Source organism: Cryptomeria japonica, unplaced genomic scaffold, assembly GCF_030272615.1.
Source record: "Cryptomeria japonica unplaced genomic scaffold, Sugi_1.0 HiC_scaffold_35, whole genome shotgun sequence".
NCBI classification, from domain to species: Eukaryota; Viridiplantae; Streptophyta; class Pinopsida; order Cupressales; family Cupressaceae; genus Cryptomeria; species Cryptomeria japonica.
In genome coordinates this window covers 172,501-190,000 of record NW_026728857.1, presented here as the reverse complement: position 1 = coordinate 190,000, position 17,500 = coordinate 172,501, and the positions used below count along the sequence as shown (strand labels likewise).

Below are 17,500 nucleotides of genomic sequence, written 5' to 3'. Positions count from 1 at the left end.
AATGCACCGTGCACGCGACCGAGTAAGGCCACTCAGAGACATCCATTTCCCAGGTATATGCCCCCTACGCACTTTTGGTGGCGCAACTCGCACGAACAGTCCCACCTCGACCCCGTAAACAAGCTTTTTTGCCTCGAAGAGTTCGTCGGAGACGAAGAAGCAACCTTCAGTGCAAACGTAGCACTCTTTTGTGCAACCGCCCAAACAACGCCCCCTCTACCCTCTGTCGAAACACTCGGCATTGCTGCTCCCTAAGGTGAGCTTCTCCTCATAGGCAATTCCGCTCTTATCCGGTCACGTTTGTGTGCCCGAATTTCGCAAGGCAACCTCCATGGGACATGGAAAAGACTCGAGAAGAGAGCTCGCTCACGGGAGAGAGAAGCCAAGGAGACCACGAGAGTGCTGAGAGTGGGACAGCGCTGAATAGGCGGGAGAAGCCTGCGCGTATAAACGGAGATATATATCCAATTGCAACGAAGGAACGTGCCAAAGATCGAGAACAATGGCAGAAATGCTAGTAACGTGCACTTCGGGACCAACGCATCACCGGAAGACAACCGCCAAACATCGAAAGAGTCGCGATGCTCCGCAACCTACGTGCAAAGCGGTCGCACACCGGGTAAGGGAGTGAGAGCCCCAAACATAGCTGGGCGAGGCGCTCACTCCGCTCTTTAATATCTCGTTAATACCGCCAAGGAAATGGCACAAGCACACACACACAAGCATCCTCGGAAGAGGACAGTTCGAGTGACAGGTCAAATCCAAGAGTTCCGAAGACTACCTCCAGGAACAATCGGGAACAAGACCGATTACAAGTCGTCGAGTCTGTTACTGGGCGAACACGAGATGCGCACAGGAAATCGATCAGCCCTCACAATGGCCCAAGGCCAGAGATCGGACTGCTACGATTTACCCCAACAATCATCGTGCCACTCTTCGCAGAGAGGTGATAGACGCCAACGAGCCCGCGCATAGCAATCGAGGTGTAAAAAGGGCGTTGAAGGCAGGAAGCCTGGACGAAAGAGGCTACGAGGTCACCTCGAAGCGGTCTAAGAATCGGGCGCACTTGGGGCGACTACCAGTGCCAACCCCTTATCCCGCGGTGCGTCCGACACACAGAAATTTCCAAGGCGGCCAAGGAGCCTCCCCGCATAGCAATCGGGGTGTGAGGTTACGGATGCAGCATTGATAGCAATCGAGGTGTGAGGCGAAGGATGCAGAAGTGAGAGCCGAGGGATGTAGCAGAGATAGCAATCGGGGTGTGTGATGCAGAAGAGATAGCAATCGAGGTGTGCGGTGGGAAGGGCCCAGCAGCCAGAATGCATGAAGCGACGGATGAAGCAGTGATGACAACCGGGCTGTGAGGAGAGGAGGGATGCAGCCAAGAAAGCAATCAGGGCTCGAGGCAAGGGATGCATCAAGGATAGCAATCATGTTGTGAGGCGAGATTCCAAAGGCTAAACGTGAGAGGCTGCAGGGTCGACTCAGAGAGGTCTATGCATGTGAGAGGCTGAAAGCAAGGTCGACTCGGAGCGGTCTATGCATCGGGCGCGCTTGGGGCGACTACCAGTGCCAACCCCTTATCCCGCGACGCGTCCGACAAAGAGAACGTTCCAAGGCGGCAGAGGAGGTTACCAGCCGAAGGATGCAGTAGCAATAACAGGTATAGTTCCGCGGCGGCCGAGAAGACTCACCGCATAGGAATCGGGATGCGAGGCGAGGGATGCGGCGGGAAGGCCCCGACGGCTAAACGGAAGAGGCTGCAGGGCCGCCTCGGAATGGTCCAAGCATCGGATGCGATTGGGACGACTACCAGTGCCAACCCCTTATCCCGCGATGCGTCCGATACACAGATAGTTCCAAGGCGGCCGAGGAGCCTCACCGCATATCAATCGGGGTGCGAGGCGAGGGATGGGGCGGGAAGGCCCCAACGGCTAGACGGAAGAGGCTTCAGGGCCACCTCGGAATGGTCCAAGCATCGGACGCGCTTGGGGCGACTGCCAGTGCCAACCCCTTATCCCGCGATGCGTCCAATACACAGATGGTTCCAAGGCGGCCGAGGAGCCTCACCGCATAGCAATCGGGGGTGCGAGGCGAGGGATGGGGCGGGAAGGCCCCAACGGCTAGACGGAAGAGGCTTCAGGGCCGCCTAGGAATGGTCCAAGCATCGGACACGCTTGGGGCGACTACCAGTGACAGCCCCCTATCCCGCGATGCGTCCGATACAAAGATGGTTCCAAGGCGGCCGAGGAGCCTCACCGCATAGCAATCGGGGTGCGAGGTGGGGGATGCGGCGAGATGGCCCCAACGGCTAGACGGAAGAGGCCACAGGGCCGCGTCGGAATAGTCCAAGCATCGGACGCGCTTGGGGCGACTACCAGTGACAACCCCTTATCCCGCGATGCGTCCGATACGAAGATAGTTCCAAGGCGGCCGAGGAGCCTCACCGCATAGCAATCGGGGTGCGAGGTGGGGGATGCGGCGAGATGGCCCCAACGGCTAGACGGAAGAGGCTGCAGGGCCGCCTCGGAATAGTCCAAGCATCGGACGCGCTTGGGGCCACTACCAGTGACAACCCCTTATCCCGCGATGCGTCCGATACGAAGATAGTTCCAAGGCGGCCGAAGAGCCTCACCGCATAGCAATCGGGGTGCGAGGTGGGGGATGCGGCGAGATGGCCCCAACGGCTAGACGGAAGAGGCCACAGGGCCGCCTCGGAATAGTCCAAGCATCGGACGCGCTTGGGGCGACTACCAGTGACAACCCCTTATCCCGCGATGCGTCCGATACGAAGATAGTTCCCAGGCGGCCGAGGAGCCTCACCGCATAGCAATCGGGGTGCGAGGCGAGGGATGCGGCGAGATGGCCCCAAAGGCTAGACGGAAGAGGCTGCAGGGCTGCCTCGGAATAGTCCAAGCATCGGACGCGCTTGGGGCGACTACCACTGCCAACCCCTTATCCCGCGATGCGTCCGATACACAGATAGTTCCGAGGCGGCCGAGGAGGTGGGGGATGCAGCGAGATGGCCCCAACGGCTAGACGGAAGAGGCTGCAGGGCCGCCTCGGAATAGTCCAAGCATCGGACGCGCTTGGGGCGACTACCAGTGACAACCCCTTATCCCGCGATGCGTCCGATACACAGATAGTTCCGAGGCGGCCAAGGAGCCTCACCGCATAGCAATCGTGGTGCGAGGTGGGGGATGCGGCGAGATGGCCCCAACGGCTAGACGGAAGAGGCTGCAGGGCCGCCTCGGAATGGTCCAAGCATCGGATGCGCTTGGGGCGACTACCACTGCCAACCCCTTATCCCGCGATGCGTCCGATACACAGATAGTTCCAAGGCGGCCGAGGAGCCTCACAGCATAGCAATCAGGGTGCGAGGCGAGGGATGCGGCGAGAAAGCCCCAACGGCTAGAGGGAAGAGGCTTCAGGTCCGCCTCGGAATGGTCCAAGCATCGGACGCGCTTGGGGCGACTACCAGTGACAACCCCTTATCCCGCGACGCGTCCGATACACAGATAGTTCCAAGGCGGCCGAGGAGCCTCACCGCATAGCAATCGGGGTGCGAGGCAAGGGATGCGGCGAGAAGGACCCAACGGCTACACGGAAGAGGCTTCGGGGCCGCCTCGGAATGGTCCAAGCATCGGACGCGCTTGGGGCGACTACCAGTGACAACCCCTTATCCCGCGACGCGTCCGATACACAGATAGTTCCAAGGCGGCCGAGGAGCCTCACCGCATAGCAATCGGGGTGCGAGGCGAGGGATGCGGCGAGAAGGACCCAACGGCTAGACGGAAGAGGCTTCGGGGCCGCCTCGGAATGGTCCAAGCATCGGACGCGCTTGGGGCGACTACCAGTGACAACCCCTTATCCCGCGACGCGTCCGATACACAGATAGTTCCAAGGCGGCCGAGGAGCCTCACCGCATAGCAATCGGGGTGCGAGGCGAGGGATGCGGCGAGAAGGACCCAACGGCTAGACGGAAGAGGCTTCGGGTCCGCCTCGGAATGGTCCAAGCATCGGACGCGCTTGGGGCGACTACCAGTGACAACCCCTTATCCCGCGACGCGTCCGATACACAGATAGTTCCAAGGCGGCCGAGGAGCCTCACCGCATAGCAATCGGGGTGCGAGGCGAGGGATGCGGCGAGAAGGACCCAACGGCTAGACGGAAGAGGCTTCGGGTCCGCCTCGGAATGGTCCAAGCATCGGACGCGCTTGGGGCGACTACCAGTGACAACCCCTTATCCCGCGACGCGTCCGATACACAGATAGTTCCAAGGCGGCCGAGGAGCCTCACCGCATAGCAATCGGGGTGCGAGGCGAGGGATGCGGCGAGAAGGACCCAACGGCTAGACGGAAGAGGCTTCGGGTCCGCCTCGGAATGGTCCAAGCATCGGACGCGCTTGGGGCGACTACCAGTGACAACCCCTTATCCCGCGACGCGTCCGATACACAGATAGTTCCGAGGCGGCCGAGGAGCCTCACCGCATAGCAATCGGGGTGCGAGGCGAAGGATGCGGCGAGAAGGACCCAACGGCTAGACGGAAGAGGCTTCGGGTCCGCCTCGGAATGGTCCAAGCATCGGACGCGCTTGGGGCGACTACCAGTGACAACCCCTTATCCCGCGACGCGTCCGATACACAGATAGTTCCAAGGCGGCCGAGGAGCCTCACCGCATAGCAATCGGGGTGCGAGGCGAGGGATGCGGCGAGAAGGACCCAACGGCTAGACGGAAGAGGCTTCAGGGCCGCCTCGGAATGGTCCAAGCATCGAACGCGCTTGGGGCGACTACCAGTGACAACCCCTTATCCCGCGACGCGTCCGATACACAGATAGTTCCGAGGCGGCCGAGGAGCCTCACCGCATAGCAATCGGGGTGCGAGGCGAGGGATGCGGCGAGAAGGACCCAACGGCTAGACGGAAGAGGCTTCAGGGCCGCCTCGGAATGGTCCAAGCATCGGACGCGCTTGGGGCGACTACCAGTGACAACCCCTTATCCCGCGACGCGTCCGATACACAGATAGTTCCGAGGCGGCCGAGGAGCCTCAACGCATAGCAATCGGGGTGCGAGGCGAGGGATGCGGCGAGAAGGACCCAACGGCTAGACGGAAGAGGCTTCAGGGCCGCCTCGGAATGGTCCAAGCATCGGACGCGCTTGGGGCGACTACCAATGACAACCCCTTATCCCGCGACGCGTCCGATACACAGATAGTTCCGAGGCGGCCGAGGAGCCTCACCGCATAGCAATCGGGGTGCGAGGCGAGGGATGCGGCGAGAAGGACCCAACGGCTAGACGGAAGAGGCTTCAGGGCCGCCTCGAAATGGTCCAAGCATCGGACGCGCTTGGGGCGACTACCAGTGACAACCCCTTATCCCGCGACGCGTCCGATACACAGATAGTTCCGAGGCGGCCGAGGAGCCTCACCGCATAGCAATCGGGGTGCGAGGCGAGGGATGCGGCGAGAAGGACCCAACGGCTAGACGGAAGAGGCTTCAGGGCCGCCTCGGAATGGTCCAAGCATCGGACGCGCTTGGGGCGACTACCGTTGCCAACCCCTTATCCCGCGATGCGTCTGATACACAGATAGTTCCGAGGCGGCCGAGGAGCCTCACCGCATAGCAATCGGGTTGCGAGGCAGATTATTGGGAAGGGAACCCCCTGGGATGCGGCTCAAGCAGTGCCCAAAGGGACTGGAATGCGGAATCACATCGAGAGACCCAAATGCTATACGAGGGCTCAAATCGAATTATCGATTTGGCCACGACATGGACGCATCGGAACGACTACCTTTGCCGAACCACTCGCAATTGCATCCATACCGAAACCAATAGACATTTCCGTTAGAGCCCTCGCATAGCATTCGGGAATCTCGCATGCCCCTCTAAATCGACCAATGCTGGCGCTCAATGAAAATCCGAGCGCTACCACCGTTCGAGCGCCAGCATTGGTCGAGTTAGAGGGGCACGGGGGAGAATGCTCCAGTCAACACCTCCCCTATATAAGTTATTTGTCCGATTCTCGCACAACCGTAGTCTGCCTCGTCGAATCAAACAACGGTCCCAGATTCCGACTTCCGTTCCGTAGAGACCCAAAAGCTAGATGGAGGCTCGCAAGAAAGAGAGTCGGCGCATAGCAATCGGGTTTCTCGAACGTTTAGGGACCGAGCTCACTTGCGGATAGGGCAAAATCCGCCAAGCAACCCAAAAGCTAGACGGGGGCTCGAATCGAATCGCCTAGGCGGCCACAACAACGACGTGTTGGATCGACTACCAGTGCCAAACCATTCAGCAAGACTAGTCTGTGTCGAGGCCGGATAGAGATTCTCAGAGAGCGCCCGCATAGCATTTAGGAGACCTGCCGCGTCCCTCACACTCGACAAATGGTGGTGCACGTTTATAAATCCGAGCGATCCCAACCCTTTCAAGCACCAACATCGGTCGAGATAGAGGGGCACGGAGGGGGCTGCGTGAGACAACACAGTCCCCTATATAAGTTATTTGTCCGATTCTCACACATCCGAAGAATGGTCATCAAATCGGACAACAGCCCAAACTTCCGACTTCCGTCCCAGAAAGCCCAAGAGCTATCTAAAACGTTCATGGCCGGAACTCGATCGCGGCTATACCAGTCCGCCAAGCAACCCAAAAGCTAGACTGGAGCTCTAGTCGAATCACCTCTGTGGCCATTGCAAGGACGTGTTGGAGCGACTACCATTGCCGAACCATTCCGCAGGTCGAGTCCATACCAAGGCCGCATAGAGATTCACGATGAGCTCCTGCATAGCAATCAGGAGACTTGCCGTGTCCATCACAATCGATAAATCCTGGTGCAAGATTTTTTTTGCATCCGAGCGCTCCAACCAGTCGAGCACCAGCATCAATCGACATAAACGGGCACGGGGGGAGGATGCTCGAGAACACTACCTCCCCTATATAAGTTATTTGTCCGATTCTCAAGCAGCCGAAGTCTGGTCATCGAATCGGGTCAAAGACCACAACTTCCGACTTTACCCACAATGCAAGTCATCGAATCGAACATCGGCCCCCGAGTCGGACTCCATGCGTATGTCAGGTCATCGGACCCAAATTCCGCCTTCCTGCGCATGGCGGGCCATCAATATCAACTCGGTCATCGGACCCAAACTCCGCCTTTTTGCGTATGGCACGCCTTCAAATCGGTCATCGGACCCAAATTCCGCCTTCCTGTGCATGGCGGGCCATCAACATCAACTCGGTCATCGGACCCAAATTCCGCCTTTCTGCGCATGGCACGCCATCAACTCGGTCATCGGACCCAAATTCCGCCTTCCTGCGCATGGCAGGTCATCGGACACAAATTCAGACCTCGCCAATATGCCTACGTATCGAATCGGTCATCGGACCCAACTTCCGACTTCATCCATACTGTAGGGTCTTTGAGGTTGGCGCGGTGCGCTCAACCCAGGGAGTCGACCCATCGAAGCATACACCTCCCCTATATAAGCTATTTGTCCGATTCCCACACCTGTGTAGTTTGCACCTCTGACCAGGACATCGACCCCAACTTCCGAACTCGACTGCAACGACGGCACCAGCGCCTTGGTGCGCACCTTGCGACGCACAGTCCCAACATTCGCCTTCCTGCACATGGCAGGTCATCGGACCCAAATTCCGACCTCGCGAGTATGCCTACATATCGAATCGGTCATCGGACCCAACTTCCGACTTCATCCATACCGTAGGGTCTTTGAGGTTGGCCGGTGCGCTCAACCCGGGGAGTCGACCCAACGAAGCATACACCTCCCCTATATAAGCTATTTGTCCGATTCCCACACCTGTGTAGTTTGCACCTCCGATCAAGACATCGACCCCAACTTCCGAACTCGCCTCCAACGACCGAACCAGCGCCTTGGTGCGCACCTTGCAACGCACAGTGCCAACATTCGCCTTCCTGCACGTGGCAGGTCATCGGACCCAAATTCCGACCTCGCGAGTATGCCTACATATCGAATCGGTCATCGGACCCAACTTCCGACTTCATCCATACCGTAGGGTCTTTGAGGTTGGCGCGGTGCGCTCAACCCGGGGAGTCGACCCAACGAAGCATACACCTCCCCTATATAAGCTATTTGTCCGATTCCCACACCTGTGTAGCTTGCACCTCCGATCAGGACATCGACCCCAACTTCCGAACTCGACTAAAAAGACCGCACCAGCGCCTTGGTGTGCACCTTGCAACGCACAGTGTCAACATTCGCCTTCCTGCACATGGCAGGTCATCGGACCCAAATTCCGACCTCATGAGCATACCTACTAATCGAATCGGTCATCGGACCCAACTTCCGACTTCATCCATACCGTAGGGTCTTTGAGGTTGGCGCGGTGCGCTCAACCTGGGGAGTCGACCCATCGAAGCATACACCTCCCCTATATAAGCTATTTGTCCGATTCCGACACCTGTGTAGTTTGCACCTCCGCTCAGGACATCGACCCCAACTTCCGAACTCGCCTGCAACGACCGAACCAGCGCCTTGGTGCGCACCAAAAGTGCGCACTTTTGGAGGGCACTTTTCTGCGCTCCAAAGGTGCGCACTTTTGGAGGGCACTTTTTGGAGGGCACTTTTCTGCGCTCCAAAGGTGCGCACTTTTGGAGGGCACTTTTTGGAGGGCACTTTTCTGCGCTCCAAAGGTGCGCACTTTTGGAGGGCACTTTTTGGAGGGCACTTTTCTGCGCTCCAAAGGTGCGCACTTTTGGAGGGCACTTTTTGGAGGGCACTTTTCTGCGCTCCAAAGGTGCGCACTTTTGGAGGGCACTTTTTGGAGGGCACTTTTCTGCGCTCCAAAGGTGCGCACTTTTGGAGGGCACTTTTTGGAGGGCACTTTTCTGCGCTCCAAAGGTGCGCACTTTTGGAGGGCACTTTTTGGAGGGCACTTTTCTGCGCTCCAAAGGTGCGCACTTTTGGAGGGCACTTTTTGGAGGGCACTTTTCTGCGCTCCAAAGGTGCGCACTTTTGGAGGGCACTTTTTGGAGGGCACTTTTCTGCGCTCCAAAGGTGCGCACTTTTGGAGGGCACTTTTTGGAGGGCACTTTTCTGCGCTCCAAAGGTGCGCACTTTTGGAGGGCACTTTTGTGCACTCCAAAGGTGCGCACTTTTGGAGGGCACTTTTCCTGTGCTCCAAAGGTGCACACCTAGGTGAGCACCTTCGACCACACCTTGTAGCACACCAAACTCTGACTTTCGACTTCATCCGCAATGCAGGGTCTTTGAGGTTGGCGCAATGCGCACAACCAGGGGAGTCGACCCATCAAACCCAACACCTCCCCTATATAAGCTATTTGTCTGATTCTCATACATGCGTAGCCTGCAGGAGCAATTAGGACATCGACCCCAACTTTCGGCTTCTAAACGAAAACAAGGTCTTTGAGGTTGGTGTAATGCGAACAACTAGGGGAGTCAACCCATCAAACCCAACACCTCCCCTATATAAGCTATTTGTCTGATTCTCATACATGTGTAGTCTACAGGAGCAATTAGGACATCGACCCCAACTTTTGACTTCTTAACGAAAACAAGGTCTTTGAGGTTGACGTAATGCGCACAACCAGGGGAGTCGACCCATCAAACCCAACACCTCCCCTATATAAGCTATTTGTCCGATTCTCATACATGTGTAGCCTGCAGGAGCCATTAGGACATTGACCCCAACTTTTGACTTCTTAACGAAAACAAGGTCTTTGAGGTTGGCGTAATGCGCACAACCAAGGGAGTTGACCCATCAAACCCAACACCTCCCCTATATAAGCTATTTGTCTGATTCTCATACATGTGTAGCCTGCAACAACGATTAGGACATCCACCCCAACTTCTGAATTCGTCTGCGTTGACCGCACCAAAGGTGCACGCCTTGGTGCTCACCAAAATCCGACTTCCGACTTCTTCTGCTATGCGGGGTCTTTGAGGTTGGCGCAGTGCGCACAACCAGGGGAGTCAACCCACCGAATGCAACACCTCCCCTATATAAGCTATTTGTCTGATTCTCATACATGCGTAGACTGCAGCAATGATTAGGACATCCACCCCAACTTTTGACTTCTTAAACAAGACAGGGTCTTTGAAGTTGGTGCAGTGCACACAACCAGGGGAGTCGACCCATCAAACGCAACACCTCCCCTATATAAAGCTATTTGTCCGATTCTCATACGTGTAGTCTGCAGCAGCGATTAGGACATCGACCCCAACTTCCGAATTCGTTTGCATTGACCGCACCAAAGGTGCACGCCTTGGTGTGCACCCTGGAGTGCACTTTGGTGCTCACCTCGGTGCACACTTTGGTGTGCACCTCGGTGTGCACCAAAGGTGCGCACCTTGGAGCGCACCAAAGGTGTACACTTTGGAGCGCACCACATAGGGTCTTTGAGAGGTTGGCGCAGTGCGCACACCAAGGTGGGTGTTGAGGTGCGTGCCGAGGTGGGTGGGTGCTAGGGTGCGCTCCATGGTGGGTGCCAGGGTGGGTGCGTGCTAGGGTGGATTCCAAAGAGGGTCATAGGGTGGGTGCCAAGGTGGGTTGGTGATATAGTGGGTTCAAAGGTGGGTACTAGGGTGGGTTCCAAGGTGGGTCACAAGTTGGGTGCCAGGATGCGTGGGTGTTAGGTTGGGTGCCAAGGTGGGCTCCTGCGTGGGTGGGTGCTAGGGTGGGTTTCAAGGTGGACGCGAGGGCGGGTGCCAAGGTGGGTAACAAGTTGGGTGTTAGGATGGGTGAGTGCTAGAGTGGGTGCCAAGGTGGGTGGGTGCTAAGGTGGATGCCAAGGTGGTTCACAGGGTGGGTGGGTTCTAGGGTGAGTTCCAAGGTGGGTCACAGGTTCAGTGCTAGGGTGGGTGTCAAGGCGGGTGTCGAGGTGCCTGGGTGCTAGGGTGTGGATGCCAATGTGGGTCATAGGGTGGGTACTAGGGTGGGCTGCAATGTGGGTGCCAAGGTGGGTAACATGCTCGGTGGGTTCTAAATTGGGTGCCAGGGTGGGTGTGCACCCACCTTGCCCGAGGTGGGTGCCAAGGTGCCAGTGTGGGTGGGTGCTAAGGTGGATGCCAAGGTGGGTGAGAAGGTGGGTGATAGGTTGAGTGGTAGGATGGGTGGGTGCCAAGATGGGTCACAGGGTGGGTGCAAGGGTGGGTAGGTGCTAGGGTTGGTGTCAGGGTGGGTGGGTGCTAGGTTGGGTTCCAAGGTGGGTGCGAGGGTGAGTGTCAAGGTGGGTCACAGGTTAGGTGCTAGGATGGGTGAGTGCTAGGGTGCAAAGGTGCCAGGGTGGGTGCTAGGATGGGTCGATGCTAGGGTGAGTGGCAAGGTGGGTCCACAAGTGTCAAGGTGGGTGCCGAGGTGGGTGCCAAGTCGGCGACTGCTATGGTGGATGCCAAGGTGGGTCACGGGGTGGGTGCCAAGTTGCTAGGTTGGGTTCCAAGGTGGGTGCCAACGTGGGTGCTAGGGTGCGTGGGTTAAAGGGTGTGTCACAACGTGGGTGCCAGGATGGGTGCGCACCCACACTGGCCAAGACGGGTGCGGGTGCAAGGTTGGGTTCCAAGCCCGGTCACAGGCTGGGTGCTAGGATGGGTGGGTGCCAAGGTGGGCACCAGGGTGGGTGCACCCACCCTGGCCAAGGTGGGTCACGGGGTGGGTCCTAGGGTGGGTAACGGGGTGGGTACTAAGGTGCGTGCCAAGGTGGGTCATAGGGTGGGTGCCAAGGTGGGCACCAGGGTGGGTGTGCACCAACCCTAGCCAGGGTAGGTCACGGGGTGGTTGTCGGGGTGGGCGTCAAGGAGCCAAGGTGGGTGGCAAGTAGCCAAGTTGCGTGCCAAGGTGGGTGTCGGGGTGGGTGCCAAGGATCCAAGGTGGGTGCCAAGGAACCAAGGTGGGTGTCTGGGTGGGTGCCGAGGTGGGAGCCAGGGTGGGTCCCAAGGTGAGTGCAAAGGTGGGTGCCAGGGTCAAGGTGAGTGCCAATGTGGGTTCCAAGGTGCCAGGGTCAGGGTGAGTGCCAATGTGGGTTCAAAGGTGCTAAGTTGGGTGCGAGGTTGGGTGCGAGGGTGGGTGGGTGCCAAGGTGTGCTAGGTGGAAGCCCGGGTGGGTCGGCATCCCATGGGTGTCGAGTTGGGTGCCTGATGGGTGCTTCTTGTCAAGTTTTAGTCGTCGGGACTCATTTCGAGCCTTAGAGGTCGTTTCTTGTCCGGTTGCCCTGTCTTCGACCTGGGAACCCAATTTTGGTCCTCGGGTCCCATTTTTTTTTGTCTCGCATCCCACTTTTGGCCTGTGGCCTTTTCGGGGTCGATTCTCGTTTTGGGCATCAGAGCATGTTTCTTCTCCTAAAACCCAATATTTGTTTATTAAGTCTCGGAACACATTTTTGTTCTCGTGGACCCATCATGGGTCTTGGAACGCATTTGTGGTCCTTGGGTCCCATTTTGCATCCCGAAACTTGTGTTTTGGTGCTTGATCCCTATTTTGGGTGCCCACCTTGCACCAAGTGCGCACCCGGGGCAAACCGAGCGCCTTGGTGCACCGGGGCAAGATCGAGCGTGCACCCGAGGCGCCCCGAACATGCACCAAGGTGCACTCGGCCCACATGTGAGCGCAGGTCGTTGCGCCCGAGGTGGTGTGTGGGCACCGCGTTGCAGACGGGACACTGCACGCACACGACGCCCCCTCCAGGTGCACGCACGTAGGCCGGGCCGGGTGCACACCCGACGCCCTAGCAAGGTGCGCGCACCCGGGCAGGGCTCACACTTGGCGAACGGGGCGCACTTCGCGAGGGAGGGTGTGCACCTCGACGGGGGTGGGTGGCCGGGGTGGATTCGCACGTGGGTCGCGGTTTGCTAAGTACACACTGCGACAAGCTCATAACGGGTGCGATCATACCAGCGTTAGTGCACCGGATCCCATCAGAACTCCGCAGTTAAGCGCGCTTGGGCCGGAGTAGTACTGGGATGGGTGACCTCCCGGGAAGTCCCGGTGTTGCACCCTTTTTTAGTTTTTCGCCGGGCGTCGCAATGCTATTTGAATAAACCTTTTGCCCGTTTGCGTTCTCGTCGGGGCCGGGCCGGGCCGGGGTGCGCTGCCCGCACTACCGCGCGCGCGGGGGCGACACCGAGCGCGCACCCGAGGCGCCCCGAGCACACAGGCCACGGTGCAACCCGGGCGTTGTGCGCGCACCCCGGTGCGCCCGAGGTGCTGCGCGCGCACCCAGGTGAAATCGGTGTGCACCTCGGCCAGTGCGCGCTCGGTCGAGTCGCGCACGTTGGCCAAGGTGCACGGTGATGTTTCTTACTCTAAGGTTCCGCACCAGACGCCCGGGACAGGTGAGCGAAGCTGGGCGGGGCCGGGTGCGCGGCCGGGGCAGGTGCACGCAGCTGGAGAGAGCTTTGGAGCACACTTCGGAGCGCACCAATGATGCGCTCCATTCAAAAGTTTCCTGAAAAGGCAAAAAAAGTTGAGATTATAGAATTTCCCACTTGAGAGATTGTAAAAAAAAAAAATTTAAAATGAAGGAAACGCGGGTGCCAAGGTGTGCGCAGCCCAGCCAAGGTGTGCGCACCAAGGCGCCCACCCTGGCGAAGGTGCACGCAAGGTGCGCACCCGAGGCAAACCGGACAATTAACCCAACTTTCGACTTCGCGCGCACCTTGGAGCGCACTTCGGAGCGCTCCTTGGTGCGCACCAATCTTGGGCACCTCGGAGTGCACCATGGCGCCCACCAAGGTGCGCACCCGGGGCAAACCGAGCTCCGACTTCGTGCGCACCTTGGAGCGCACGAAAGGTGCGCACCATGGCGCCCACCAAGGTGCGCAGCCCAGCCAAGGCGTGCGCATCAAGGTGCGCACCCTGGCGAAGGTGCGCACCCGGGGCAAACCGAGCTCCGACTTCGTGCGCACCTTGGAGCGCACAAAAGGTGCGCAACCCAGCCAAGGTGTGCGCACCCCGGTCAAACCGAGCTCCGAATCGTGCGCACCAGAGGTGCACGCCATCGTGCGCACCTTGGAGCACACTTCGGAGCCCTCCTTGGTGCGCGCCGATGTTGCGCACCTCGGAGCGCACCCGGGGAAAACAATGCAATTAACCCGACTTTCGACTTCGTGGGCACCTCGGAGCGCTCTCGGGTTCGCACCTCGGAGCACACCGAGGTGCGCACCTTTGATGCGCTGCCTTCACCAATTTCCAGAAAAGGCAAGAAAACATTGAGAAGGTGTGCGCACCGAGGTGCCCACCCTGGCGAAGGTGCACGCGAGGTGCGCACCCGGGGCAAACCGGGCTCCGACTTCGTGCACGCCGCACCTTGGAGCACACTTCGGAGCGCTCCTTGGTGCGCACCAGGGCGCGCAACCCAGCCGAGGTGCCCACCCCGGCGAAGGTGCACGCGAGGTGCGCACCCGGGGCAAACCGGGCTCCGACTTCGTGCACGCCATGGTGCCCACCGCGGCGAAGGTGCACGCGAGGTGCGCACCCGGGGCAAACCGGGCTCCGACTTCGTGCACGCCGCACCTTGGAGCACACTTCGGAGCGCTCCTTGGTGCGCACCATGGTGCCCACCAGGGCGCGCAACCCCGCCGAAGGTGCACGCGAGGTGCGCACCCGGGGCAAACCGGGCTCCGACTTCGTGCACGCCGCACCTTGGAGCACACTTCGGAGCGCTCCTTGGTGCGCACCATGGTGCCCACCAGGGCGCGCAACCCCGCCGAAGGTGCACGCGAGGTGCGCACCCGGGGCAAACCGGGCTCCGACTTCGTGCACGCCATGGTGCGCACCGCGGCGAAGGTGCGCACCCGGGGCAAACCGGGCTCCGACTTCGTGCACGCCGCACCTTGGAGCACACTTCGGAGCGCTCCTTGGTGCGCACCAGGGCGCGCAACCCAGCCGAGGTGCCCACCCCGGCGAAGGTGCACGCGAGGTGCGTACCCGGGGCAAACCGGGCTCCGACTTCGTGCACGCCGCACCTTGGAGCACACTTCGGAGCGCTCCTTGGTGCGCACCATGGTGCCCACCAGGCCGCGCAACCCAGCCAAGGTGTGCGCACCAAGGTGCACGCGAGGTGCGCACCCGGGGCAAACCGGGGTCCGACTTCGTGCACGCCGCACCTTGGAGCACACATCGGGGCGCTCCCGGGTTCGCACCGGCGTTGCGCACCGTGGTGGGCACCTCGGAGCACACCAAGGTGGGCAGCGAGGTGCGCACCTTTGATGCGATGCCTTCACTAATTTCCATAAAAGGCAAAAAAAAAACGAGATTTTAAAATTTCCGTTTTGAAAGATAGTGAGAAAAAGGGAATGCTGGTGCCATCTTGAGCCCGCCCTGGTGCGCAGCCCAGCCAAGGTGTGCGCACCAAGGTGCCCACCCTGGCGAAGGTGCGCGCCCGGGCAATTAACCCAACTTCCAACTTCGCGCGCGCCAGGGTGGGAGCGCACCCAACAACCGGGCCTGGGAAGAGCCAATGCGAGAAACCCCACCAAACGCTCTGACAAAAAAAGAGGGGGCGCTCCAGTAACCCCGCTTCGGAGCGCACCCTGGGCAAACCCAGCCAAGGTGCCCACCCCGGCCAAGGTGCAGGCGAGGTGCGCACCCGGGGCAAACCGGGCTCCGACAACGTGCACGCCGCACCTTGGAGCACACTTCGTAGCGCTCCCGGGTGCGCACCTCAGAGCACACCAAGGTGGGCAGCGAGGTGCGCACCTTTGATGCGCTGCCTTCACTAATTTCCAGAAAAGGCAAAAAAAAAAGGAGATTTTAAAATTTCCGTTTTGAAAGATAGTGAAAAAAACGGAACGCGCGTGCCATCTTGAGCCCGCCCTGGTGCGCAGCCCAGGTAAGGTGCCCACCCTGGCAAAGGTGCGCACCCGGGCAATTAACCCTACTTCCGACTTCGTGCGCGCCAGGGTGGCAACCGGGCCTCGGAAGAGCCAATGCGAGAAACCCCACCAAACGCTCCGACAAAAAAAGAGGCGGCGCTCCAATAACCCCGCTTCGGAGCGCAGCCGGGGCAAACCCAGCCAAGGTGCCCACCCCGACGAAGGTGCACGCGAGGTGCGCACCCGGGGCAAACCGGGCTCCGACAACGTGCATGCAGCACCTTGGAGCACACTTCGAAGCACTCCCGGGTGCCCACCGGCGTTGCGCACCGTGGTGGGCAGCGAGGTGCGCACCTTTGATGCGCTGCCTTCACTAATTTCCAGAAAAAGGCAAAAAAAAATGAGATTTTAAAATTTCCGTTTTGAAAGATAGTGAAAAAAAAGGAACGCGGGTGCCATCTTGAGCCCGCCCTGGTGCGCAGCCCAGGCAAGGCATGCGCACCAAGGTGCCCACCCGAGGTGCACACCCGGGGCAAACCGGGCTCCGACTTCGTGCAGGCCGCACCTTGGAGCACACTTCGGAGCGCTCCTTGGTGCGCACCATGGTGCCCACCAGGGCGCGCAACCCAGCCAAGGTCTGCACACCAAGGTGCCCACCCCGGCGAAGGTGCACGCGAGGTGCGCACCCGGGGCAAACCGGGCTCCGACTTCGTGCACGCCATGGTGCCCACCGCGGCGAAGGTGCACGCGAGGTGCGCACCCGGGGCAAACCGGGCTCCGACTTCGTGCACGCCGCACCTTGGAGCACACTTCGGAGCGCTCCTTGGTGCGCACCATGGTGCCCACCAGGGCGCGCAACCCAGCCAAGGTGTGCGCACCAAGGTGCACGCGAGGTGCGCACCCGGGGCAAACCGGGGTCCGACTTCGTGCACGCCGCACCTTGGAGCACACATCGGAGCGCTCCCAGGTTCGCACCAGCGTTGCGCACCTTTGATGCGCTGCCTTCACTAATTTCCAGAAAAGGCAAAAAAAAACGAGATTTTAAAATTTCCGTTCTGAAAGATAGTGAAAAAAACGGAACGCGGGTGCCATCTTGAGCCCTTCCTGGTGCGCAGCCCAGGCAAGTTGTGCGCACCAAGGTGCCCACCCTGGCGGAGGTGCGCGCCCGGGGCAATCCGGGCTCCGACTTCGTGCACTGCATGGTGCCCACCAAGGCGCGCAACCCAGCCAAGGTGCCCACCGCAGCGAAGGTGCACGCGAGGTGCGCACCCGAGGTGCACACCCGGGGCAAACCGGGCTCCGACTTCGTGCACGCCGCACCTTGGAGCACACTTCAGAGCGCTCCTTGGTGCGCACCAGGGCGCGCAACCCAACCAAGGTCTGCACACCAAGGTGCTCACCCCGGCGAAGGTGCACGCGAGGTGCGCACCCGGGGCAAACCGGGCTCGGACTTCGTGCACGCCGCACCTTGGAGCACACATCGGAGCGCTCCCGGGTTCGCACCAGCATTGCGCACCTTTGATGCGCTCCAATAACCCCACTTCGGAGCGCACCAGAAACCGCACTGGACGCTTGGGCAAAAATGTAATGCGCACCCGAAGCCCCTACCCAGAAATCCCCAGTTCGGACATGGGGAGCTGCAACGGTAAAAAGCCTCACTAAACTCTCGGACGGAAAGGTGGCTCGAGGGTAATG

At 59.7% G+C, this 17,500-nt stretch overlaps 1 non-coding gene across 1 annotated transcript; it reads left to right on the top strand.

The window, feature by feature from the left end:
* Window positions 1-12,870: 12,870 nt before the first annotated feature.
* LOC131862044 (5S ribosomal RNA) lies at window positions 12,871-12,989 on the top strand. The gene has a single exon (XR_009361072.1). It is a non-coding gene; the product is annotated as a 5S ribosomal RNA (ribosomal RNA).
* Window positions 12,990-17,500: the final 4,511 nt, after the last annotated feature.